The following is a 27,758-nucleotide window of genomic DNA, read 5'->3' on the forward strand; positions in this document are numbered from 1 at the left end:
TTTGCCTTGGGTGACCCTTCCAGTGACATTAAGCCCCCGACAACATAGCTCCTACGATCACCGGGACACACGAATCCCTCCACCACGATAAGGTGGCAGCTCGAGGCAGGGACAAACATCATTAAGAGAAATACAATACAAAAAAAATACAATACAAAAAAAGCATCACATATAGCTGGCATATTTCAAAAGTCATTGGATTTCTTGCTTCTTGCAGCACTGTTTAACGATGTGATCTGGGGCTAAAAAGAGAAAATTAAAACACGAAAATACAATTAAAGTTCATCTGAGGCTCCAAACAATAATAATTCTCAATGTCATATAAGGCTTAGAATCCGTTTTTTTTTTTTTTTTTTTTTGTGGACCACTCAGCCCACCATCAGTTTCACAGGTGTTACATTTCCTTGTCGATGAGTGAAGTCCAGTGAGACCAAATTTCATATGTAATAAAAAAAAAACAGCAACAAAAATAGCATGAACTACCTCTGTCTCTCTTGCTCATTGTAATCTAAGTCTTCAATACACAGAGCCCCAGCATGTGAAATTGACTTTAAAAATACAATGACGATACTCCAACCCCCGTTGTGAAATGAAATTTCCACTGAAACCCTTGGGTCCAAGCTGCAGGTTTTGAAGTGTACCATCTGAATCGATGCAAGATGAGATCAATGAGAACTGCCATGCCAATATCTACCAACCCATATGTTCATGCTTCTCTCTTTTGAGAGCTTAGCTAGAAAAGTTTACGATGCCTCTGAGTGGTTTGGAGCTCATCAGCGCTAAAACATAACGTATATTATATATTTTCAAGTAATTCTAGCTTCTTCCATGCTTGCAGGTACACTGTTTTCCGGACAATCCAGATGCAGGGGTTTCACGTTAGTTTTTATTTTGATTGAAAATCAGTAATTCGTCACATTTATTTTCTGGTTTCTTTCATGGACCAAAAATATACATCAATTTATAGGAATGAATTATTCATGCCCCAGGTGAACGAAGTGAAGGCATGGGGACACATGGGTCGTTTCAATTCAGGATGTAGATAGTTATGAACATGAGTAATGGTCTGTATTTCAATTAAATTTTACAATTTTCTTATATCAGGTCTATCTTCATTTGTATAAGATGGCCATTTTTTATTCCAGACCTTCAGGTCAACTCAAGCAAAATAACAATTATATAAATATATAATTAACAGCTATTCAGATGGAAGGACTTAATGGAAAAAAGACAATGTAAATTCCACACCATAAAAAATGTATTTACATTTTTACACTCAACCGCAAACAGGGCTATCGACGTGTCTATGTCTGATACAGATGATACAGAGCACTTAAGGACGTGTGTCTGGCATACATGGGTCTCTCTTATGCTATAAGTAAACGTGTCTGACAAAAAAAAAATCTTCTCCAAGTGGGTCTACGACTTATAGACGGCCATCACATTACTACGACATGTTTTTTTTATAAGACTCTTCCCTTTATGTGATTCTTAAAAAGCGAGCAATGACTGAGGGAGGTGTGTTTTCGGGGTGGTGGTAGGCCCCTACTAAGGCGTAATGTCCGCGGCCGCTAGGCGTGTGTCTACTCCATGGATGCTAACAGGAGGAAGGCTGGAGGAGGCGCGCGGGGGGATGGGGGCGCAGAAAGGGACGGTAGGGAGGACGGTGTTTTATCAGCTAAGTGGAGCCTGGGTAGGGGGAAGCGAACGATAGAAGGAAGAGCAAAAAATATACATCCGCACTCCTGTGTCCTTTATTCTCCGGCAGCATCAGCGCCATTAACATGCAGACCGGTTAGAACCGTAGCGTGATGGGCTCGGCAGTCCAGGAGAACATTGCTCTGCCCACAGTTGTGAAGAGATGCAAAAAGGAGGAAGAAGAACATTCATTTTGGAGTAACAACGGACCCTGCTGTGTGGACTAAGGGGGGCTACCGAATTCTTTTTTCATTTTGCGTGAAAATGCTGGACCGCATTTAATGTTTTGTGCTGAAAAGTGCGCCAGCCTCATTCGCCCGGTTATTTTTCATTTGCGACGGGATTTTATTTATATAGTAATATATATATTTGTTTTCATTTATTTAAAACATTCAGGATTTGTGGATTTCGGACGAATTTCACCTCTTCCGAACGGGATCCAGCGCACAGAGGGATATTGTCACAGGTAAGAAAAGGGGCCAGCGGATCCGTGTCTTCCATAACGGTAAATGTACATTTTGATTTCATCTTCAGTCAGGAAGGCAGCAATTATGATGTGTGAATTTGACACTTATAATGACGATAATGATAATCCAGGGATATTTTTAAGTCGATGCTGAGAGGATATCTTCTTTTCCCGTCCTGTTTAGTGGAAATGGTTGGTCAGGAGGAGGTTGATTTCTTCTTTTTCTGTCTGCCACTTCATGCTCTCATTTTGTGCCAATTGTGTGGACGGACGGAGCTGCACAATCTCGCCCAGCCAGCTGCGTCAAACAGCCCGCTTAGAAAAATCATGGCGCGGGTCGTACGGTGAAGAATTTGTTTTGAGACACAGTGTAACAACCAGCTGGCAGAAATAACAAATTTAGCTTCCATCCTTCCATCTGTCACAGCCACCTGCAGACTGTAATTATTCTGTCTAAAATTGTTGTCTCAATTAAAACACACACACACACACACAAACACACACACACACACACACACACACACAAACACACACACACACACACACACACACACACACACACACAAACACACATATAAAAAACATATTAATCATTTAAAAAGAGAATTACTTATTTATGTATTATACATCACAAATGTCCATCCTTAATTTAAGAAGACTTCCCTCAGGCTGATTGCAGAACAGGATGGAGAGTATGTGTTTGTATGCGCTAGCACGGTGAATAGCCCCTCTATCATTCCTTCTTCGATCAGAAGGAGAGGAAAGTTGCACCCATCAGCCACTGCGGGGGCACCAACATCATAAATGTGTGTGTGTGTGTTAGTGTGTGCACACTCCAGGGACCAGTCTCCCCAATACATCACAGAAAGAACCTTTGACATTGTCAACGTAGATTTATCCTTTATGAAAATATTGCTCGCACACCCATAGATATTGTTTATGACGGCAAGTAAGTGAGCATGAAAAGATGGTGATCTCCTACAGCCCCTGATATTTTTATTTGTTCTTTTTATCTATATTTCTCTATATTTTATTTTATTTTATTTTATTTTATTTTATTTTATTTTATCTATATTTTATCTATATTTCCTCTCCAGCAGTGCAACATGCTGGAGAGGAATCTCAGTGAAATCACTGAGATTCCTCTCCAGCAGTGCAACATGTTAATGTGATCTTTTGTATTGAGATTTGTCATCTTATTATCAGGAAGGAGGGTTCTTGTGCTGCATGGCAGCACCTAAAGGTCCACTAGAATTATTCCATTCTCTGAAAATCAAGTCAACTGACATACCACAAAGGCAAAAGGGCAAATGTGCTTATATGACATGAGTCACTGAGACTAGAATGCTTTTTTTTAAATGCCATTTTTTACTCTGTTGCATGATGTTCAAAAGTCACAATGCTGATGTTTCAGGGCTGAAAACATTCTTAACATATTGAATAATGTAGTAAAATGATCCTTGTTTGGAATGGAAGCTGTGAGCTTGTGTGGCACAAAGGAAAATCATGATCTGTATATGACCTTTAATGAAGTTTATTAGTTTTTTCAATTTTTTTTTTTTTACTTAGACCCTGCCCACTTCTGCTTGGGGTTTGTGATGTGACATTGTGCAGTTGTCATATGGTGGTGTAGGCTGGTGTTTCAAGAGGTAGGTGGGCAGGCTCCAGCAGTTCACACTGCTGCATCCCAGGGGCTGTGATCTACATAGCTCAGCCCTCCAGGAAAACATTTACTTGCTGCTCACTGCTGTCTTCATTTCTTCCTAATGTATTGTTGATGTATTGTTCTTTTACCTCTTCTCCTCAACCCCTTTTACTTTGCTTCCTGATTCTATATATACGTGGGAGCTAGTTCATAAATTATAGATTCCTTGTTGACTCACTCTGTTGTGCCTTTGTTTCTGTGAAAGTGGCTACCTTACCTAGAGGTTTGTTTGGATTGTACTTGAAGTTCCCTGAAATGAATTAACTTTTCAGCAAATTATACAATCTGTGAATATTATATCAAAATTCCAGTTCACATAGTACTCTATGTGATCTTAGCAGTTGTTTGTTAAGGATAAAACAAAAAAAAAAAGACAAATAACTATGAGTCCCCAGTCTGAGTTGATGTCTTCATTTCTAATGTCTGAAAAGTGTGTCCTACTTTGGTGGCTGCCTTTCACCAAGGACAAGAGCCCTAGCACACCAAAGGGGGGTTGCAGCTCGACAATGTAACACCTTAGTTGTTAACTATAGACAGCTGTGCAGTCAGAATCTCTCAGGCCCATCTATTGCCCTAATGTGTTAAGCATTCATTTTGAACATTAAAATGTAAGTTAAAATATTAGGGTAAGTGTATAATTTTAATGTAAAATTGCCACATCAATTTATTAAATTGTGTAATTTTGGTCCCTGTGCACAATCACGTATGGTTCCACTGTGGTTATGTTATGGCCCTATTCTATTAACAACAGGTTATTCAAGTTTGATTTGTACCAGCATAGGCAGAAATGATAGTAAATATAAAGCAAGACCAAAACAAACAACAAAGTTAAAATGATAAAAATAAGATTCATTTTTATGTAGATGGTCCACTTCTCTGTTGACTGCCCAGTGACTGCATATTGTTTTCATAACCAAAAGATGTCATACACTTGTGTACATTTTTGCTTCAGTAAACACAAAGGCACTATATATGAGGGAACACTTAAAATGTAATACTTGAAAAGTATGATAAAGTATTAAGTGCAGAGAACTCAACACCTAATTAGTAGTAAAAGGCAGCTAATCTGAAGTGAGGCTGTGCTGCGTGACAAATAAAACATGGGAACCTGGCTTGAGTTCTGATTCACTTGAGGAGTTTGAAGCATGCACCCTTTAATAAACTGGGCACACTCAAGTGTTATTGCAGTGTAATTTATTGATACATTGCTCCAGCTTCTTTAGGTTCAGAAATGTTTTGGTAAATTTAACTTTCAGCCGATGGTCAATAAAAGATCTCGGCCTCTAAAACATGCACATGCAAACTTACGCACACACACACACACACACACACACACACACACACACACACACACACACACACACACACACACACACACATACACACACACACATGCACTCCACTGGACATTCTGTGATGTAACTTTAACTATTGCGGTGATCTTATTTATACAGGCAAAACAATTATATATATCAATAACGATCTTAAAGTTGAGGAAACTCTCTCAAAGACATGGTTTTGCTTGCCTGTAAACATTACACATTTCCCACTTTAAATATAATTTCAAAATGTTTCTCTGACATGGACCTGTCGCCATCATGTTGACAATTTCCCCTGCCAAAAAAAGCAGTACCGTTTGTTGAGATGTCATGTCAGTATGTTAGACAATAGAAGGTGGAAACTGAATGTGTGTGAAAGGATCATGTCTTGTCTCAGTCTGACTGAATTTGCAACTCATCTCACAGGGATTACTTGAGGACTACTTGTAACTGCGAAAAAAAATTGACATCTTGATATATTACAATAAAAGTAAGTTATCACCCATCTGAAAGTGAGATGTGCTTAAGAGGCCCTGAAAACGATGTAATGCAATTGCTTGAATACACTTTTTCGATATTGGCTAACTTGTACTGTATTTGACCAGGATTTCCTGAAACCACGTCTAGGATATCATTGAACATTGCTAAACAAAACTAAATTCATCTGATTTATCTATTTTTGAAGTGACTGCTTTTTACATTGCGTACAATGCATGGTTTGTGTACAAACCACGATACAACAGGAAAGGCAATGTTCTACAAGTAATTGTAGTGATTGTTAGATTAGATAAGTAGCTTTGTGTAACATTGAATGTATGATTTAAATATATTTTCATTTATTTGTCATGATTTCAGAGGGTGTGCCTGACCCAAACTCAAGGACACTCAGGAGGTAAGGCCTCTTAAGGGGTTTATGTGTCAAGGTAGATGAATGGAGGCCCATGCTGGGTCCGTATTGTTTCTGGGGTCGCACCACAGGGGTTTCAGAAACAAGGATCTTGCGAGAAGAGGTCATGAGTCTCAGGAACTAGGAACTTGAGAGGACAGGCGAGATGCAGAACTCAAGGAACAAGGAACAACCATCAATCTGGCTCCGAAGGGCTGGCTGCAGGCTCCTCTTACCCTCGCCTGGTGAGCCATAGGTGTGCACTGCCCCCAGTTGACTTCGAAATCAGGCTGTCTGGTGAAGAACAGAGGTAAAGGTAAATGCACTTAAATCCAAAGCCCCGGCTCCCAACATGACCCCCCCACCCCCCGCCCTCCCAATTGCCGCCATTTGGCAGCCCAGAGGAACAAGACAGGAGGGAAGAGCCCTCCCAATCTGCAAGATACTGCCACCCCCGACGGGAATTGACAATCCATTGGACAGTGTATGCAGGGTGTCCCCCCAATGGTGGACAGAAGGGGCTCGTAAGGGGGGTGCAAGAAGGTCGGGCGAATGCGGAGGCTCGGAGGCCAACCGCAGAGAGGCTGATTACGGATTTAACTTCAAATGGGGTGATGAATCTAGGAGACAATCCCTAGAGGAGGGCTTCTAGGTGATGTTGTGAAATGAGAGCCAAATCTTATGCCCAGGCGAATAAACAGGAACAGGAATCTGCCTCTGGTCAGCAAAGCGGTGGCTCTGTTGGGAGGTGTGCATTGTGGCCAGGGCAGTGGACCAGATGTGCCTTCAGCGACGGATGGGATGACGACAATCTCTCCCTCATCCACGGGGAAGATTGGTGGCTGGTAGCCCAGGGAGACCTCGAAAGGGGACATCGCATTGGGTCTCTTCGAAATGGTTAACGATTGAAGGAGTCCCAGAGGTGGTTGAGGGGAGGATTCGTTGGGTGCGCAAACAGGACAAGCGAGAATGTAGTCTTTGACGTCCTTATGGATGGGCGGCCACCAGAAGTGGCCGTTTATTCAGGCAACTGATCGACTGATCCCATGATGGGCAGAGAATCTGTAAGAGTGGGCCCTTTGGATGAGATGTGAGCGGACTGAGGTGGGGATGTGTCTGGTTCCTTCTAGAGTGCCTAGTTCAGGGGTGCTCACACTTTTTCACCATGCGAGCTACTTATAAAATGACCAAGTCAAAATGATCTACCTGCAACAAATATGTAAAACATTCTTTATATGTACAATGTATGTTGATGTACCTTGCATAACCACATGAGCCAATATTGCACAACACAAAATAATTATGTACATTTTTTGTCATTACCCAAGTTCACTCTGATGACTTGCACTGAATTGAATCAGCCAGGTATGCACAGTCCGGACATTAGCTGCTTACAGCCAGCCTTATTAATGTAACGTGACTCACCCGGTGAGTCACGTTACATCACGTTACGTTACTCACCCGGTGAACGATGCTTTGGTCGTTGCTTTCGCTTTTGAATTATGTTGTGTGAAATGTGACTGCTGTCTGGACAACTGGGATTTTAGTTCCTTCATCTTTCTCTTTCTCAGCTCGCTTTTTCAGCGGGATGTCCGTGTCGTATTTTCCATGAACAGTCCGAAAATGACGATCCACATTACCCTTCTTTGATATTGGGATGTTAGACTGGCAGTTGAGGCAAACACACTTCGAAAATGTCCGGAAAAAAAAGTCTTCCCCCAATTCTGTATGAAAGTGATACGTTTTTGTCTTCTCACTTGGTCCAGCTCCCCCACTCATTTTATACCCTTTCTTAAGTTTTAAGAGAAAAAACTGAGGGCTTAAAATTGGAGGTAAATTGCTGACTAGCTTGTTAGTATTGCTACATTTCACGCAGTTGTTTGTGCATGTGCAGGGACCTCAGTGTCAGAAAAAATCAGATGTCATCTGACTGGCTGCCCTGTATATCATTCAAGTGATGGGATGGATGATAGGCAGGTAGGCTGGATAGACTGGTAGATCGTTATCGACTTATTGAGCACCCCTGGCCTGGTTGATGACATCTTCACTGTTCCAGGAAAGAGCCCCAATGGTGCAGGTAGGAATCAGGATAGGAGCCGGGGTTTTCTTGTCGTCTGCCGAGAACTGTCAGGAAAGAGCATCTGGCTGAGAGTTTTGGGCACCTAGGTGATACAAGATGGAGGTTGAATCAGGAAAAGAAAAGAGATCAACAGGATTGACGCGAGTTAAGACGGTAGGTACCTTGTTTACCTGGGCTTGAAACACAGCAGCAAATGTTCTAAATTCAGTGGAGAAGTAAGAAACATTTCTGACCTTGTTTAAACATCCCAAGATCTCTTGACTGGGCGGTGTGGTCGGAATTCTCGCAGGTTTGCTTGAATTCCTGAATGAATTCCTTGTAGGTACAACCAAAGCTGGAAGGATCATGGAATTGGGCCTCGGCCCATCTTAAGGTTTTGCTGGATAGGAGTACCAGGACGAATGAAATCTAGGGCGCACTGTAAAAGAAATCCCTCACAACGGCCTACCTCTCCTGAGAATTTCTCCCGAATGGTTGAGCGGACATCTCAGGTGGTGAGGGCCTGAGAGACTAGCGGAGGAGTGGGGACCTCTGTAGGAGGAGGAGATGGATTAGACGTAAGACTCAGAAGTAGCTGATCCAAGTGCTGGTTGGTGTTGTCTTGTGGTTGACTGAGAGACCTGAGAGTGTCCGCTGGGTCAGAATGGCCAGATTGTTCTGTCATGATTTCCATTAAGATGCCTTACCTCCTGGGTGTTCCTGACCCAAACGCAAGGACACCCAGGAGGTAAGGCATCTTAATGGGGTTTATTTGACGGGGGATGAATGGAAGGCTTTGCTTGGTCCTTGTTGTTTCTCGGGTCGTGTCACAAGAGTTTCAGGAACTAGAAATTTGTGAGGAGAGGTGTTGAGTCTCAGAAACTAGGAACCTTCGAGGAGATGCACCGCGTCTCAGGAACTAGGAACTTGCGAGGAACAACCAGCAGTCTGGCACTGAAGGGCTGGCAGCAGGCTCCTGTTATCCTCCCCCTGACAAGGCCTCACAAGGTGCGGGTGTGCACAGCCCCCAGTTGACATCCAAATCAGGCTCTCTGGTGAAGAACAGAGGTAAAGGGAAATGCACATAGACCCTTAGCTCTAGATCCCAACAATTTCAATATTTGTGAAATAAAATATCATAATAGATTATTAGTAATGCACACCATGCTTTACTATTTTCTATAAATTGCGTTGCAAATGTAGTTCTATGTTATTGCTCCAATGCTTTTTCTCGTATCTTAATTAAGCCATTTATTTTCTTATGAATCCACATGAATCCATTTGCATTTTTTTAAGAAAATAATGCTAAATTAATAAAATAATTCACCATTGATGATGTGGTTAGCTATAATTAGAATTGTTATAAGGAGTGTTTATCATGTGGTTTATCATGGTGTTGTCAGCGTGTATATTTTTCAACCAGAGGCCAGAAAAGACTGGACTTGTCAGAATTGGAGCACATATCATGTAACCAGTCTTCAAGGATAAGTCATCCAATCAGTGTTGACAAATGCTGCTGAATTGTCCAAATTTTCGTCAGCTCTCATGACAGTTTAAGACACAGAAGCAATCATGGTATTTGGGCATGTGTCTGTATTTACTGCAACAGCAGAAAATTAATTAGTTATTGACTGGGGCAAAGTCCGGACAGGATTGTTTAGTAGATAAGCTGTTCCTTATCTGAGAATATAAGCTCCTTTTCACTTTTTTCTCTCCATGTACTGATTTTTACATTCAAATAATTGGTAAGAACTGGCTGTAATGATCCTTTCAGAAGACAAATATTGAACATTCCTTTGGTATACACGATTTAAGTCCAATGTAATATAATATACGTCAAATCTAGCATTCTGTCTGTTTCTCTGCTACTACTGAAACCTTAGTGGCGATAAAAAAAAAGTCAGACAAAATGGATTGGGACAAGATTATGCGATCACACTGAATTGAGTAATGTTGCAGCCAGCCAGACCACATTGTACCCTACGAATTCCCTTTATTCTAATTCAAGCTGTAATATGACAGGTGATAAATGATGACTCACATTTTTAAGGTCCATTTTCACCTCAATCTTGTTGTCTTGTTTTTTAGAAAGGAAGGTACAAATGTGTTGCCAACCAGCCACATTAATTTTGTGAGATGTATCTGTCTGTCTGTCTGTCTGTTTGTCTATATACACCTGTATCTATGTCTGAAAGAGAGACAGAGAGACAGAAAAAGTATGTAGATCATAAAGTACTTTTCATCTGTGTTTAATATTAAGCAATATCAACACAGTAAAACAACAATAACCAATCACTCAGATCCTGAAGGTATAGTTAAAAGGACACACCCATTGCTAGCACATCTAAAATAAAAATTTTCCAGGTCTAGACCTAAAGGAAAACAAGTTGACAGTTTAAGGAAGGCCTCATGCTGTGCTTACACCCAAGACTACTGTTACAGCAGTATAATGAGATTAATAAGCTTATGCTTAATGACTGAGTAGACCGAACCGCTGTGACTACACCGAGATTCCACTACGACTCCAAAGAGTTCCTTCTGACTTCCAGCTTTAAGTCTGCGACTGGAAAAGTGCAAGGTATAAGGACAATATCTGAATAGAAACATCCTGTGTCTGTATTTATTTCATCCAACGCAACTTTACACTATATGTAAACTAAATCTTCAAATCTACTCGCTGTTAATGGCACAATTTTAAACTGAATCATTTATCATCCAGTATATTATAAACAGATACAATGCCCATGAAGACCTGGTTAGAAGCCACTGTTACAATGGTTTTTAACAGTGACACATATTTATATAAACATTACTAAAATGGATAGAAAACAAGTAAATTGTGAAAAAAAGGAAAGGAAAACATCACTAATTTAACATTAACAGAAGAGAAACTTAGAAAGACACAGATGGAGAGAAAGAGAAAAAAAACTTTTTACTTTGCACCTTTACTTTGCCTTTTCTTACATGCAGCAATCAAATGTAAATTCTCTGTTTTTTAGATTGAATTTCTAGGAGTAGGGTACACAATGTACATGACTGAAATTTCCCCATTGTGGGACAGTTGAAGGCGCATTCTATTTTGTAATGCTATATTTGGAAACCTATCCCGGTCTGCTAAATCTAACTACGATTTTTACATCTAATATTTTATGTTGTGAAACCACGATAACAAGCAACATACTTTTGAGTGTCAGCTTGACCATTCAGAGGGAGATTGCGTCTGTTCTTAATTTAATAAGACCCAGGTCTGAGAAAACAATACCAAGTACTATGATGTTTTCCCCTTTTTTCAAATTCATCTTTTTTTACCCAACTAAATTGAAATTCTTTAAAATCCACTCATCTGGAATGTTTAGAAATTCAGTAATCACCAAACATAAATTGAATGTATCCACTATCATATTAAGTAACATATCCAATTACAATAGTTGGATACATCATGCTGCAATTCAAAGCCTGCCATTTTCTTGAAATGATGCTGTTCTCTTTTTTGTCTTTGCTAATTTTCTTGATATGTTTGAATTATCTGTATTTTCTTGTTTCCATTAAAATAATTGCTTGAAAATACAGATAAATCCTCAGATATCTCAATAAGATGATATCCATTATAAATCTTACAGTATAAACTGAACATAGACTATTATAAATTATAAATTACTATTATAAATGGTGAAATGGTGATGCACATGGAAATTATAGCCCAAAATAGTTCAATTCATTTTCTAGCACATTCAGTTAGGAAGCAACCCCTTTACTAATAAGGCACAATCTCTACAGACAGAGAGCCTCGACAAACATACAGACAGAAAAAAAATGGCCCAAATGGGTCAAAAAGGTACTTTCAGCAGGGATATTCTGACACATTCTTTAAATTAATTATATACTAATCATGGGATAAACTTGTTCTACTACACTGGTTACTTTCCAAAATTTATATGTTTTGATATTGCTTTCCAGGAATGCAAACATTCTCTTCAGTCAATTCACTTGCTTTCATATCACAGAGAGATTAATATTGAAAAATTGTCTAAAAAAGGTTGATTTGTTTAGACATACATACAGTTTTTCTTTTGTCAATATATGCTACTTTCAACAATAAAACACATTTCTATTTATTTGATATTCCAACATTTGTTTATTTTTTATTATAGATTATTTACTAAAGATACTAAAAGATACTAAAGATAAAAGATAAAATTGTTCTGCAGCAATTTTCTCATCTTCAAGGGTTAAAAAGAAAATTCACAACATTTAATGTTATCTTGTAAATTTAACAGAAAATCTTGGTAATTAATAACATAAATCATATCATGGCATATTGAAAAAGAAATTGCAGAGACTGTGTTGTGAGGTCATTAAATTGAAATACTCCAATATTTTTTTCTTTCAATTTTTAGGGAGAATGTGTGGGCCTGTTTTAATAATTCCACTTGGGCTGCTGCACTGCACACAGTGGCCTGCCTGTTAGTATTACTACCCGGTCTGACAACAGGGAAGCAGAACATCAATCAATTGTAATCTGGCTGGTTTAAGAATGCCATCATATATAACTGGCTGGGATTTTTGCTGTGACTGGGCATCTATTTTGTACACACACACCCTCTTTAAAATGTGGTCCACATAGCAGGAGTAACCTAATAACCTCACATGAGGGACTAGCTCATTAAGCACCAATCTGCCTGGACTACATTCAGTTACATCATCTTGACTCTGTGGAATTCAATATTTTCAATGTTCAATCTTTTCTCTCAGTAGCACAGTTGACTGGTGGACATCCATACTTAGCAGTCTGGAGTGGAGATAAAACACAGGGCGGAATCAGTTATCCGTTTTACTGGCTTACCTGAATATAATGTGACATTCACATGATAGGGTAAGGGTTCTGCAGGGAATAGTTTTAGTGTGAAACAGGCTTTCCTCACTTCCATACTGGAGCAGTGAAAAACAGATCCCCGTTGGACAGAGGGACATAACAGTCACACAATTGTGCAGTAAAATTTGCACATTTACTACAACTTGAATCTGGATCTCAAGGCTGTGAAACATTGCTTTACACCTCATTCAATTTCATCCTTATGAATCCATCCTAACCTGAGTTTACACCCAGTCAAAGTCTGCTTCAAAGACAGTAATTAACATGTCAAATTGAGAAAGGGAACTGAGGAGTTGCTATCCTGCAGAGCTGTGAGGAGCCAAATGAGCCTGTGGAGAAGTTGTGATGGTCACAGCTAACGCCTCAGGCCTCAGTGTGTCTGTCACTACTTATTGATGCTGTTTCATTTATATTTGGGAATAGAGGTGTAAATCCCTAATTACCTCACTGAATCTTGTGTTATGATTTCAGAGGGTGTGTCTGACCCTAGCGCAAGGACATTTGACAAGAGAGATGAATGGAGGGGTGTCCTTGATCTAAGTTGTTTCTGAGATTGCAGGACCTTGAGACTTGCGAGGAGAGGCATCAAGTCTCAAGAACAACCAACAACCTGGCACCAGGCTCCTCTTATCTTCAGCCTGACAAGGCCTGATGAGCGGTTGATGGGATGTTCTTGGCCCCAGTGGTGTAGAGTTTTGTTAACTCCTAGTTTGTGTTCAATGGGGTGATGTTAGTCAAAGAGCTACAATGGATCAGTATGCGTTGGTTTCCAGTATATCTTTATGTCCAGGCTCCTGTTTAGTTGAATATGATCGCAACAATCCAAGGAAGGGAGCTTATCATCCATGACATCCTCCTTAGTGAATTTGATGGGGGTGTTGATCAAGTTGAGGTGCGTAGAAAATGCCTTGACCTCTTTCTTCTTAATCTTGACCCATGTATCAACAACATATGTGGACCATTGGCTTGGCGGTATACCCCAGATTCTTCCATGTAAAGGTTTGCCACAATGGGGGATACGGTTTAGTCAATGGCCCATCTGTGTTTTGTGGTGATATATGTGAACAATGAGGTCAAATCAACCAACACCCTGGCTTCATCTGGGTCCTGTCAAGTCCTGTGAAATTTGGAAATGGTGTGTGGTGTTGCCAACCAGAGGTACCAAAAGCCTTACCACATGCCTGGCAAAGTTTTTGGTGACAGAGTTGATGATGCTAACGATGGGTCTGCGAGGGGCTCCCTCCTGATTAATATTTAGGAGACTGTAATTGCAGGGTATGGCTTGTAAGATAATAGTTTATTGAGGCCCATAGGGGAAATTATTTTGTCACAGCAGCTCAACAATGGCAATATCAATAAATATGAGGATAAATATAAATAAAAGAGACAATTAAAAGATAGGAAAAGACATCCACAAAAAAATAGACCGCAAAAGGAACAACAAGGATAAAAATAACTGAATGAAAAAACAACAGGAAGGGTGAGAATAGACAACCAGAACGTCAATAACAAGGATAAGAATAGAAACAGAGTGACAATAACAACAACAAAAATAAACAGGATGCAAATGCAGTGACACAGGATAGGATAAAAAATAGTTAGGGCATGACACATGTGAGTGAGTGTGGTAGTGAGGTTGTGATAGAACAGATGCACCTCCGACCAGTCAGAGTTGTGTACCGTCCAGACTGCTGTTATACAGTCTGATGGCTGTAGACACAAAGGAGCATCTAAAGCGTCTGCACCGGGGTTGGATCCAGTCCAGCTCATCGTGCAGGGGGTAGGACAGGTAGCATCCAGTTTTTCCTTCAACCTCCCCACTGCCACCGATTCAAGGTTGTACAGGTATAGTCCCACTACCGAGCAGGCTTTCCTCACTAGCTCATTAAGCCTGTTGACCTAACCAGACCTGGCACTGCCCCAGCAGCACACTATATTGATGAAGAGTGCGCTGGCTATCATGGACTGGTAGAAGGTCTTGAGGAGCCCGCTACATACACCAAATGACCTCAGTCTCCTCAGGAAGAAGATCCTGCTCTGACCCTTCCTGTAGAGGGCATCTGTGTTATGTGTCCAGTCCAGTTCATTGTGGACCCCAAGGTACTTGTAGGAGGTACTTACCACCTCCTTGATCTTGGAGATGTTGAGAAGGAGGAGGTTCCGGTTTGTCCACTCAGCAAAACTCGCAATCAGATTGCTGTACCTCTCCTCCTCCTCCTCGTTGATGCATCCAATGTTTGAAGAATCATCGGAGAACTTCTGGAAGTGGCAGGAACTGGAGTTGTGCTGGAAGTCGGAAGTGAAGAGGTTGAGGACGAATGGAGACAGGACAATCCTGTTGGGCACTCCTGTGCTGCATGCCACAGCCTCAGAAATACAGCCGCCCACCCTGACATGTTGAGGCCGTCTCATGCAGTAGTCCAAGGCAGTGGTGTCAGGGTGAAGTTGTGTACTCATCAGCTTGGCCTTAAGAAGGGTGTGTTAGACGTTGTTGGAGGCATTGGAGAAGTCAAAGAAAGCGACTCTCATTGTGCTTAAAATTTCCGTGGTACAGGAGTAGCAGATTCTGGAACACAAGTCTAGAGTGCAACTCGCGCGGCTGTCAGTGTGAAAATAATGAACATGTGAAATGACCTTATATATTTTAATGTACTCACACCTGAGTATAAGACGCAGGACCAGCCAAACCATGAAAAAGTGTGACTTTAGTCCGACAAATACCGTAACCTGCTGCATGGTTTTGGAATTGGAAGGAAACCCACGCAGACATGGGGAAAACATGCAAACTCCAAACAGAGAGGCCCCCTTGCCCTTCGGGCGCTAACCACTGCACAACTGAGTCACCCTCCACGAGTGGAATATTTAAAATAAATCCATTTTGAAGTTGCCTTTATATCGATGGGAGTTAACATTAATAAAATACGGGAATGTGCAACAGAAACATTGTGTCACATTCTAGTAAGGTCTTTGGATAGAATATAGAATATTCATCCTATTCTGGTCTTTGTTCTCTTTCTAAAGATACTGCAAGACATCAGGAATGGCAAAATCAAATACCAGAGGGTTGTGACGTGAGAAATTTCCAGACATGAATACTTTGAAATGTTGAAATCGATAAAAAAACAAACAGAAGTTTTGCCCTATTTTGGGGCGGGAGGTTCTTTTCATCCTTTTATTTCTATTTTCACATTGAGTTAGAATGTGTCAAAAAATCAAAAATCATTACAGGTCATTTGGGTATGATTTGTTTAATATAAAGGTTTGAAGCTCTATCAGCTCTTTGTTTTGGTCTAAGGTAATTTGTCACAGAAGTTTTAGGGTAAAGCTGGAAGGAAAGATTTTTACAATTTTATAGGGTAAGTTCTGTTCATGGTTTTTATTGAGCTATGTTTGTGTTTCTTCTTATTATTACTATTATTGTTGTTGTATTTTTAGTAGTAGTATTAATGTCGAAATCTTATCTTGCCAACTGGACTTGAATTTCTTCACTTGAAGTATTGTTCTTCGAACTCGAACTTTATTGGAAGCATTATGAACATGCAGATTGTTCGTTCTTCACTGGACACATACAAGTAGAAGTAACACAATGATAGAGCAGTAGCGTCAACTATTGGTAAAAGTACTGCCCATTTACAACACTCCCACTTACTTTTACAATAGCACCAAGTCCTGAGAAAAAAATATTTCAGAGCTTTGTTCTTCAACAACACCAAAAACTGTAAACTTCTTTTACACTTCCCTTTTCTGGCACTCTTCTTCACAGACATTTTTTTTCAAAAACAGTATTCCTTTCATATTGGTTTTACTGGAAGTCTTTTTCCACATTTTTCAGAAATTGCTTGGACCAGGCAGCGTTCCTCGTACACCTGTCAAGCATTTTTAAAAAGGAAAAAGTCTGATCTCTCCCCTAAGATATTCAAATCTCTGTCTAACTAGTGGCTTGGTAAAGATATCCATTTCCATGTCATTTGTTGGACAATATTGCAGTTCTATTTGTCCATTCTGCACACATTCACAGATATAGTGGTAGCGAATGTTTGTGTTTGGTCCTGGAGTGATTTACAGGATTCCTTGCAATTGTGATGGCTCCTTGATTGTCTTCAAGAAACACTGTGGGCACAGAATCTACTCCGAGATCACACAGTAGTTGTTTCATCTAGATTCCTTCCTGAACTGCTTGACTGAGTGCGACGTATTCAGCTTCTGCTGTTGAAAGTGCAACTGTTGCTTCTTTCTTGCTGAGCCAGCTCACTGCTCCTCCACTCAGAAGGGAGATCTTGCCTGTTGTTGACCGGTGATCATCCTGATCTCCAGCCCAGTCAGCATCTGAGTATCAGATTAAAGCTCCAGTCTGACCTCTCATACTTCAGAGCAAGATTCAATGTCCCTTTCAAGTATTCAAGTATCCTCTTGACAGCAGTCAGATGTGGAGCGTCCGGATTGGGGTTGAACTTTGACACAGCACTCACAGCTTGAGCTATGTCTGGTCTTGTTGCCATTGCAGTATACAGCAGACTTCCAACCATTGACTGATAGGTATGTTGGTGCACTGACTTACTAATACCATCTCTTTTTTCAGCTTGACGTTGCCATTGCAGGAGTTGCCACAGGATTGGCATTATCTATTTCATATTTCCAAAGTATGGCTTCAATGTAATGCTTCTGCTGAAGAATGACATGATTCTTTTCTTTATCTTGGATCACAGAGATGTCCAGGATGTAGAGCAGCTCACCCATGTCTTTCATCTTGTAGCACTCTTTGAGAGATGCTTTGAGCTTGTCCATGCTCTCAGTTGACTGTGATCAGGATCAAATCATCCACGTAAGCTGCGAGTATTTCAAGCCCTTGTCTTGATTTCACAAACAGGCAGGGGTCTGATGTGCTCTGTTTGAATCCAATTTCCATCATGAACTCTGTAAAAGCCTTGCTCCAACAGTGAGGAGACTGTTTCAGTCCATAGATTGATTTTTTTGAGTTTGCATACCAGATGTTCCTGCCCTGGTTTGATGTAGCCCTCTTGTTGCTCCATGTATATTTCTTCCAGGTGTCCATAGAGGAATGCAGTTATAGCATCCATCTGGTGGACATTTAGATTTTTTTGAACAGCAAAGGACAGTAATGTATGAATAGAGCTGAATCGTACCACTGATGAAAACGTTTTATCATAGTCAGCACCATACAACTGTGTGTAGCCCTTGGCAATGAGTCTACACTTGTATTGGTCCACTCTTCCATCACTATGATGCTTGACTTTGAACACCCATCTGGATCCTACGATTAATCAAAGATGACATCTCGACGGATCAGAATCCTCCTCTTCTCTTCATTGTACAGGCGATAGCCTTTGGCATTGTTTGCATTAACCCACAAAGCGAAGCTTCACATTCTTTTTGTCCAGCTTCCTTCTCTCTTCATCTGGGACAAGTGCATAGGCAATGCAGCCAAACACCTTCATGTGACTCACATCAGGTGTTTTCCCACAGCATCTTTGGTATAGTGTCTCTCCCTTTAGGACAGAGGTAGGCAGCCTGTTCTGTATGTAAGCTGTTGTGGCTACAGCCTCTGCCCAGAACATCTTCGATAACTTAGCATGAGACAGCATGCTCCTTGCTGCTTCGACGAGTGTTCTATTTTTTCTTTAAGCAACACCATTTTGCTATGGTGAGTGAGGCACAGTCGTTTCATGGTGGATCCCTTGAGCCTTCAAATGCTCTTGAAACTCCTTTGAGGTGTATTCAGCACCATTGTTTGGTTCTCTACTGGATCATTAAGAGTGTGCAATTTTACGTTTTGGGACATGACACAGTCACAACTACGTAGAAAGTCAAAATATTTTCTTAATGCAGTACCATCTCGGGTGCCCACACAAGGCCAGGCATACAATTTGTCGCGAAAGGCTTTGGCAATGACAAAGGGGTGACTGTATCTTTCATCAAGCAGATTCCATTGTATGGAGATTTGGTAGAGAACGGGGTAGAAACAACGTCATAACAAGCAGCAGGTGGTGCATTGATAACGTCTGTTGATTGGTCTGTCTCAGTGATGCGGATTGTTGTCTACTCTGACCAAAATAGTGCACCTTCTAGCGGAAAATTCTTGAATTGCATTTGATTAAAAAAAATTAAATCCTTGTCTTTTATGCATTTTTTTCACTTTCAAATTATCATGCGGGCCTGGTTGAACCTCCTTGTGGGCCGATTCCGGCCCGCGGGCAGTATGTTTGACACCCCTGCTTAAGGTGCCAGAAGGATGCTGAAAGATTGAGGCCTTGTGGGGAAGAAACTGGATGGGAGTAAAAGACAAAGTAAGTGCACAGCTATCAAAGTGGAGGTGACTAGTCCCTCAGCTGTCATATAGGAGAACAGTGCTGGTCATCACCAACCTTGTTGCCTTGACTTTTAAGCACAAGTTTATTGCACTAACACCACCAAGGGGTTTGCTAGAGATCCTAAGGCTAATCTTAGAGGCTAATCTAGCTAGGCACCAGGTTTCAGATCGCATATAGCAAAGAGGGTACTGTATGAGTATCGACCAAACTATCTGATCACTGCAAAGCTACATCTGAAATAGGTTAGACAGTTAGGGCTGGACAGATAGGTTTTTTGATCCATCCAAGGATCCCTAATGAGACTGGACTCACATCACATCCTTCTATAGCTCAATCCAACAAGCTTGGGAGGTCCTAGCATTTTGGTAAGTTGACTATGACCCCCCCCAAGCTGGTGGCTGATGTAAGACCCTCACCCCTAAAACATTGCCTCATTTGTTTATTGAATACCCCAGGTTGCTGGTTCTTGAAGGATTTATTTTTGGGTCTGAGGGTAACTTTTCTTTCTACTTTTCTTTTGTTAATTTTTGGTCCAAAGTAGATCAGCTGGCCACTGCCATTAAATTAAATCGAGTATCCTTACATGTTCCCTTGAATGTATTCTTGTCAAATCCCATTGAATTTTTTAAAGGGATTTTTTAAAACTCAAACGCTTTCTTTCAATATCAAAAATGCTGTTTTGATCCAAATAACTCAAGCTATAAAGGACCCTATTGAACACAATCACTTTAAATCAGCATCCACAGCTTACTGAGACTCAGTTTAGGGGTTTAGATTGTAATAAAATTTTTAAATCCTAGCTTAATTTGATGCAGCATCAAGTGTTCAAACCTAATGCTATAACATTTAATACAAACACTGAGTTTGTTAGCAATTTGGAATAAGATGCATGACTGGAGAAGGTGGAGGATGATCTGAAGTTGAAGTGAGGGATAAGACAGGGGAGAGCTGTCACATCTTCTCACTACTCACACACCTTACTGTTCCCTAGGCTATAGCATGCGCTTGTGTGTGTGTGTGTGGGTGTGTGTGTGTGTGTGTGTGTGTGTGTGTGTGTGTGTGTGTGTGTGTGTGTGTGTGTGTGTGTCTGCTTGTGAGCAAGGCTGTGTGTATGAAATGCTAGAAGCTCTGTGCTTCAGAGTTTAACTCTGTTCACAGGACCTAAAGGCTCTGAGCACCATGATTCAGACTGACAGGCCAGAACACAGGCTACATTCCCTTAATATAGGTCTTGTCTGTCAGCATGCACCCCAAGATTGATGGTTTAATGCAATGCAAGACTTAAATGCTAATATTAGAACTATTAGAAATTAAATTGTGCCCTGTGATATCTTTTTTTTTGAGATCAGATACAATTATCCATGAGCTGAAATCAATAAATAATACATAAATGTATAAAATATTCTTCCTCTTGAATAAAGGGAATTTTTTAAGTCAGAACTTTTCTGTATATGTGTCGGTACTTTGTTTTGGGCCATTTTTTACATCCACCTTTTCTGTATATGAACTTTGTTTTTTTGTGTATTTCTGTGTCTATTTTTTTCTGTGTTTTTTGTCATGTTTTAATTGCTTTGTTTGATTGTTTGGTCTGGGAGGTGTGCCTGCACACCTGCCTGTGGTGCCAGCTAATCAGAGACATGGCATCCTCTGGCCCCGTCTCTGTCTCAAGCACAGAGTATGGATAATGCCCCCTGACAGTACGGTGTCTGTGGAAGGAATTCTGCTTGTAGTAAGCGAGTCGGTAGGACACAAAAATCTGACATACGTGTCCAGAATGAATGTGGTTTCGCCTTCTGAAGTCAGAAGCGCTCATCCACCAGATATTGCGTGTGAAGTGAAGGGAACGAGAGTCCAGTGCATAAAAGCACTGATTAAGACTCGCCTAAAAGTGGATTTTGATTTTTTTTCTCTTTAACTGGAGACTTGGGGGACTTTATTTCTACTTGGGCGATAAGAGGCGCTTTGTGTTATGAACACAACCAGACAAGTTGATGTTCTCATTCTGAGTTGATTCCCTGGCACTAAGCTATTCTTTCATTATTCTTGTTGAATGTATACCTATTAGATACCAGCGTTTGAATAAAGGGAATTCTTATACTATTATTATTATTATTATTATTATTATTATTATTACGGTTGTTGTTCTTGTTTTTTGCCTTTGACTCAACCAGGCACTGAGATCACAGTGTTGAATGTGAAAGAAATTTACCAGCAATGAGTCTGAGCACAGAGCTGTCCAGACATGCTGTGATGTCCTTACTGAAGTTGGAAGCGCTCGTCCACCAGCTGATTGCTAGTGGCGTCGTCATCGGTGATACGTTTGTGCAGGTGTCCCCCCTTCTCGCACCCTTGATGCGGATCACCGTCTCCGGTCTGCCGCCGTCCATTCCAAACGGTCCATTGGAAGTGAACTAAAAAGGTTTGGAAAGTTCGCCAGTGGCTTTAAAACTGTGAGCCTGGGGTGCAAGGATCCTAGGTTAAAGCATGTTCAGTCTCCGAGGAGGCAGGTCTTTTTGGAGGTGCTGTCTAAATGTCTTATATATGGTGTATGCCAGTTCAAGGGAGATGAAATGTTTTGAATGTGGAGATGTGGATCACAAATGAGATGCTTGTCCAGACAAGAATTAGATTAGGAATTAGATTAGATTAGACAATTAGGTCTGTATAAGCTTGAATTGGAGCAATTAGGTTAATGATGGTGCAATGATGGCGCTGTGGGGTTCCGCTGCTGCAGAGGGCTGCGGCTGCTCCACCTGCTGATATATCGGTGCCTAGTGGTACTGCGTCCGCCGGTTTCCTTGGGTCTACTGTGCCCAGCCCCTTTGCCCGTCAATGAGGAGTATGGAGAGGGCACACACTGCAGCCCCCCAATCTCATCGCGGAGCGGGGTGCAGCTGGGGCCTCCATGATGACAGCAGGGACAGGTGAGCCTCCCAGCTTGTTGGGTCACACACATGATGACACCATTGTGGATACAGGTAGACAGGATGCCAGTTGGGTGAGGGCGAAGACATGGAATGTGGGTCAAAGTCAGACATTGTTTCAGTTAGGTGCAGCATTCAAGCACAGAAAGATCTTTGCTCCTTAAACTTCTTAGAGGATACCTTTTATAAGAAGGTTGACGTCTCAGACTACTTTGGTGACTTTGGTGAATTGGTCAGCGGCATCAACAAACAGCAAGATCTGCACCCTCTGGATGAAAGGAAACGGTACTGCCAGCTGATACAGGTCACACTTGTGAGAAAGTCGAAAGGCAAAACTACTAGGAAAATAAAGTAGAAGCCCGTGTATCACTCTTGCTCTTTCAATCACCCTGTTGTATTTCATGTCCAGTTTCTCACCCTGGTGTCACTCTTCCCCCATAATTTCTTAGGATAGGCTCTTATGACATCAATGTTGGGAGAGACAGAAATAAGAGAGCCCGGCCCAGATTCAGTTGTTCTTTCAGCAGTACACGTCTTACTCTTAGGCCAAGACAAAAGAGGTAAACAGGAATCTTGAACATGAAATTCATAATATCGACGAAGGGCTGATAGGGCTGATAGCAGGGGCTTCTGCTGAGGCCCGACTGCAGGGGAGGAGGCTCAAACTCAGCACCCCCCCCCCCCCCCCCCCCCCCCCACAAAAGGGTAAAGGGAGCTCTGATCAGGTCCTGGTTCCTTCACTATAAGGATTTGGATGCCCAAAGCTCATTTTTTTTCAATCTTGAAAGATCTTGTGTGCAGCAAAAGCTGATGCTTTGCTTGAGGCCACCTTGCGGGAAAATGACTACCGACCTAGCAGAAATGAGGGCTCATGCACTCGGCTACGATACAGATCTCTTTGGGAGAGTGGACTGTGACTGTGGAAGCCATGAGGATCTCCTGAAGGACCTTCCCCATCTCTGCATGGAGGAGAGAGACTCTGGACCAGGACCTGACCATTGAGGAGCTCACAACAGACATAAATCAGATGCCTCTGGGCTCCAGGACTTGATTGGCTCCCCAAGGACTTTTTTAAACACTTATGGAGCAGTACGGGCCATGGCCCACATGCAGTGCTGGTGGAGTGCAGTCGGACCGGCTCCCTGCCAAGTACCTGTCGTGGGGCAATCCTTGCCGTGCTTCTGAATACAGGAGACCTGGCCTTGCTCAAGAAATGGAGGCCTGGGTCCCTCCTGTGTACGGATTACAAAGGCTGAAGGGTTGTCTTGGTAACATTGTTCACGCAGACCAAACCTATTGTGTCATGGACAGGAATATGATGGACAACATATTTCTAATGAGCGATGTGCTTGATGTATGCAACAGTTACTATATGAAGGCTTACCCAATTGCTGTAGATCAAGACAAGGCCTTTGATAGGGTGGACCACTTATACTGATTTTTGGCACTCTTTTGGTTTTGGCAATAACTTTGTATCCTAGCTGTGCCTACTTTACAATAATGCATAGTGTCTGGTCAAAATGCGCACAGGGCTGAGCTGGCCGATCGCCTTTAGACGTGAAATAAGACAAAGCTGCCCCATCTCCGACCAGCTCTATGCTTTATTATTTGAGCCTTTGCCCTCATGACTCAGGAACCGGCTCTGTGGCTTCCCCTTTCGTTCCTCTCCTTTCTAGCGTATACCTCCACCTCTCTAGATTTCTCTCTTCCTGTTTTCTGCTCTCACTACAGACCACAATGTCATCTGCAAACATCATGGTCCAAGGAGATTCCTCGTCTGTCAGCATGTCTGTCACCACTGCGAACTAGAAGGGGCTCAGAGCTGATCCCTGATGGAGTTCCCCCTCCATCTTGAACTTTTCTGTTACCCCTATAGCACACCACACCACTGTCTCACAGCTAGCATACATGTCCTGCACCAGTCTAACATACTTCTCTGCCACTCTGGACTTACTCATACAATACTGGAGCTCCTTTCTTGGCACCCTTTCATATGCATTTTCAAGGTCTACAAAAAACACAATTCTCTATTAGCATTCTCAAAGCAAATACTGCATCTGTAGTACTCTTTCAAGGCATGAAACCATACTGCTGTTCACAAATGCTGACTTCTGCTCTCAGTCTAGTTTCCACCACTCTTTCCCATAACTTCATTGTGGCTCAACAACTTTATCCATCTATAGTTGCCACAATTCTGCACAACCCCATTCTGCACAATTCTGCACATTTCAATCCAACCTCAGCTGCACTGGCCAGTGTCTCCCCGAGTCAGCCTCGGGGGGGAAACAGAGCAGTGTCTCCCTGAGCCGGTCCCAAGCCCGGATAAATGCAGAGGGTTGCATCAGGAAGGACATCTGGCGTAAAACTTTTGCCAAAACCAACATGTGAATCGACCATAATAGCCAGATCATACCGAATCAGTCAAGGCCCGGGTTATTAACGACCGCCATTGGTATCAATGACCTACAGGGAACCAATGGAAATTGGGCTACTGTAGGTAGTGATGGGACGAGCGACACTGGTGCGTCAGCACTTGCTGAGAGCTCAAGAGTGAAACCCCATATTGGTGCATGTATTGCTTTAAGATAGAATGACGTGACCGATACAGGAACTGAATTGTTTGGACATGCCGCGCCCAAGCGTGTTTATAAGGAACAAACTGTATCAAGATGTCGTGGGTTTGTTGGATGGAGTTTTGTGTAATTATGGATTGTTCTAAGTAGTTTTTCCCACTGTGGAATAATTTTGATCTTGTGACACCAAACAAGGTAAAACTTTTTCTCCTTTGAGCATTGTTTATTGTTACATACTCTTTTTTACGGTGGCGCATTGCACTGAATTTATCAAGTGAATGACCTGTGATACATATGATAGTCAGTTAAAGAGCCTTACAGTTGCTTTATTAATTTTATCTCGTATTTACGAGATTGTCATCTCGAAATCATGAGATAGGGTGTCTATTTTTTTAACAAGTGAATGCAGTGCTCCACCTTGTTCTGGTAAGAGGTTTGAATTGTTTTCAGATACATTAACTTTTTATGTTATTTTAGGTCAAGTGTTGACTCTGAAAGAGTATTTTCTAAGACTGGGGAGCTGGTGTCTAAGAGGAGAAATCGCCTTGGAGCAAAGACACTCCAAAAACTTTTGTTCCTCAATAAAAAATCATAAAGTAATCACTTTTTTGTCTTGTATTTCATATGATTTAACAGTTAAGTTAACAAAAATGTGTACGTAAGTTAAAAATTTTTAACCCTAATTTGTAACCCAAATTTGCTATATTTTACATACCAACTCAGTTTAGCATTTATACAAACAAGGAATTTCTTTACCTGCAATGATTTTATAATTATTCCAGGGGTCACTATTGGGTGACCTACAGAGTATCAACACAGTGCTGACACAGTTTGTGTAGTGTGTCAATCCACTCCTTGAGGTATCATTGTCCCATCACTACAGAGAAGTATGTTAGTTGATCCAGGTCATGTACACGAGCTGTGAGACAGTGGTTGGGTGTGCCGTAGGTGTAACAGAAGTTCAAGGTGGAGATGGGACTCTATCAGGGATCAGTACTGAGCCCCTTCTAGATTACAGTGGTGCTGGACAGGCTGACAGACAAGGTTAGACAGGAATCTCCATGGACCATGATTGCAGATGACATTGTGATCTGTAGTGAGAGCAGAGAACGTGTAGCTCAGTGGCTGTGAACATGTAGCTCATGTATGAGATCCTGGGTTCAGCCCTTGGCATCTCCACTGTAAGCTGCTTCGGATAAAAGCGTCTGCCAAATGATTGTAGTCTATTCTAGAACAAGTTGAGGAAAATCTACAGCGGTGGAGGCATGTGCTGGAAAGGAGAGGAATGAATGTTAGTCGCAGCAAGACAGAGTATGTGTGTCAAACCTGGATGGAATGGTGAGGCTACAGGCAATGGAGATGAAGAATTTGGAGGATTTCTTGGGGTCAACAGTCCAGAGCAACGGGGAATGTGGAAAAGAGGTGAAGAAACTAGTTCAAGCAGGTTGGAATGGGTGGAGAAAAGTGTCAGGGGTACTATGTGATAGACGACTATCGGCTAAAATGAACGGAAAGGTGTACAAGACAGTGGTGAGACCAGCAATCCTGTATGGCCTAGAAACAATTACAATGACCAAAAGAAGGAAGGCAAAGCTAGAGGTTGCAGAGATGAAGATGCTAAGGTTCTCTTTGGGAGTGACCAGGATGGATAGGATCAGGAATGAGTCTATCAGAGGAACAGTACATGTTAGATGTTTTGGAGAGGAGGTCAGAGAAGCCAGACTGAGATGGTTCGGTCATGTGCAGAGGAGAGATAGTGAATATATTGGTAGACAGATGCTGGAATTGGAGCTGCCAGCCAGGAGGCCTTGAGGAAGACCAAAGAGAAAATTTATGGACATAGTGAGAGAGGATATGAAGGTAGTTGGTGTGAGAGAGGAAGAAACAGAGAATAGAGTTAAATGGAGAAGGTTGATTTGCTGTGGCAACCCCTGAAGGGAAAAGCCAAAAGGAGAAGAACAAGAAATAAGTGAGAGAGGATATGAGGGCAGTTGGTGTTAGAGAGGAGGATACAGAGAATAGGGTTAGATGCAGAAGGTTTATTCGCTGTGGGGGAAGAAGAAAAAGAACAAAAAGATGTATAAGACACCCTGAAATGTTTTACCTGATGTTACTGAGAAGCCTTTAATTTTGGGTTGCATCTGTAGTTGCCCCGAGCCTGCATTAATTCTAGCTGACTCTTGAGTATGTGCTTCCAGAATTGAAAAATTGCTCAGTAAAGGTCTCTCTTTTGGCTTTGTACCAAAGTCCTGATCTCATTAAATAAGCCTACAGATAAATTATTAACATGAGCAAATAAGTCTTCTTTGGACCTGGTATACTCATTATGTATTTATATTTTTGTTTTTACAATAGACATGGCTGGAGGCTGATGTTATTAACACCTCAAGTTAGGCATGTCCAAACGCCCAATTTTGGCCTTTGGTCTGGTCAAATTTCATATAACCCACAGCTTCAGTCTTATAATGTATCATTTTTAGCCCATTAACAGAATAAATCGATAATAAAGATGTTGGGATTTGGGTTTAGGAGTTAGTGTGTAGTTGCTTTTACCTCAGTTCTTGCAGTTCTCCGCCAGATGGCGACGTAGAACAGGAGTCCTGTAGGAGGTTGGACTTCAGGAGATGTGCAGTGCACACTTGTAGATCATCAAGCTCTGTCTGATTGAGGTAAAGGGGAGCCTGTTGCCAGCCCTTCAATGTCAGTGTTAAACTACAGCATTTGCCTCTATCAGTGTCCTGGATCTAATCTTGCATCCTCCTGGCTTCTTGTACTTGAGTGCAAATTCTCTTTGAGGATTCAGCTGTTTCCATACTTTAACACTCCTCTCGACTACCTCCACACCCTCCAATGAACTCCATGCTCCAACTCTCTGTGAATACAGGATTCAGCTGTCTCTTCTCACTTGACACTCCTCTGAGCTACC

At 41.6% G+C, this 27,758-nt stretch overlaps 1 protein-coding gene across 4 annotated transcripts in view; it reads left to right on the top strand.

The window, feature by feature from the left end:
* Positions 1–1,566: 1,566 nt before the first annotated feature.
* nlgn1 (neuroligin 1) overlaps positions 1,567–27,758 on the top strand; it is a 245,531-nt gene continuing 219,339 nt past the window's right edge. For 3 of the 4 annotated variants that reach the window (XM_086146642.1, XM_086146625.1, XM_086146651.1), the window contains exon 1: positions 1,567–2,164. The gene's annotated coding sequence lies outside the window, so the exon portion shown is untranslated. Of the gene's footprint in view, positions 2,165–6,043; positions 6,081–27,758 lie in introns of all 4 variants that reach the window. The other variant, XM_086146633.1, reaches the window with a different exon arrangement.

Source organism: Fistularia commersonii, chromosome 1, assembly GCF_037954325.1.
Source record: "Fistularia commersonii isolate RoL2024-O1a breed Wild chromosome 1, RoL_Fcom_v1.0, whole genome shotgun sequence".
NCBI lineage: Eukaryota > Metazoa > Chordata > Actinopteri > Syngnathiformes > Fistulariidae > Fistularia > Fistularia commersonii.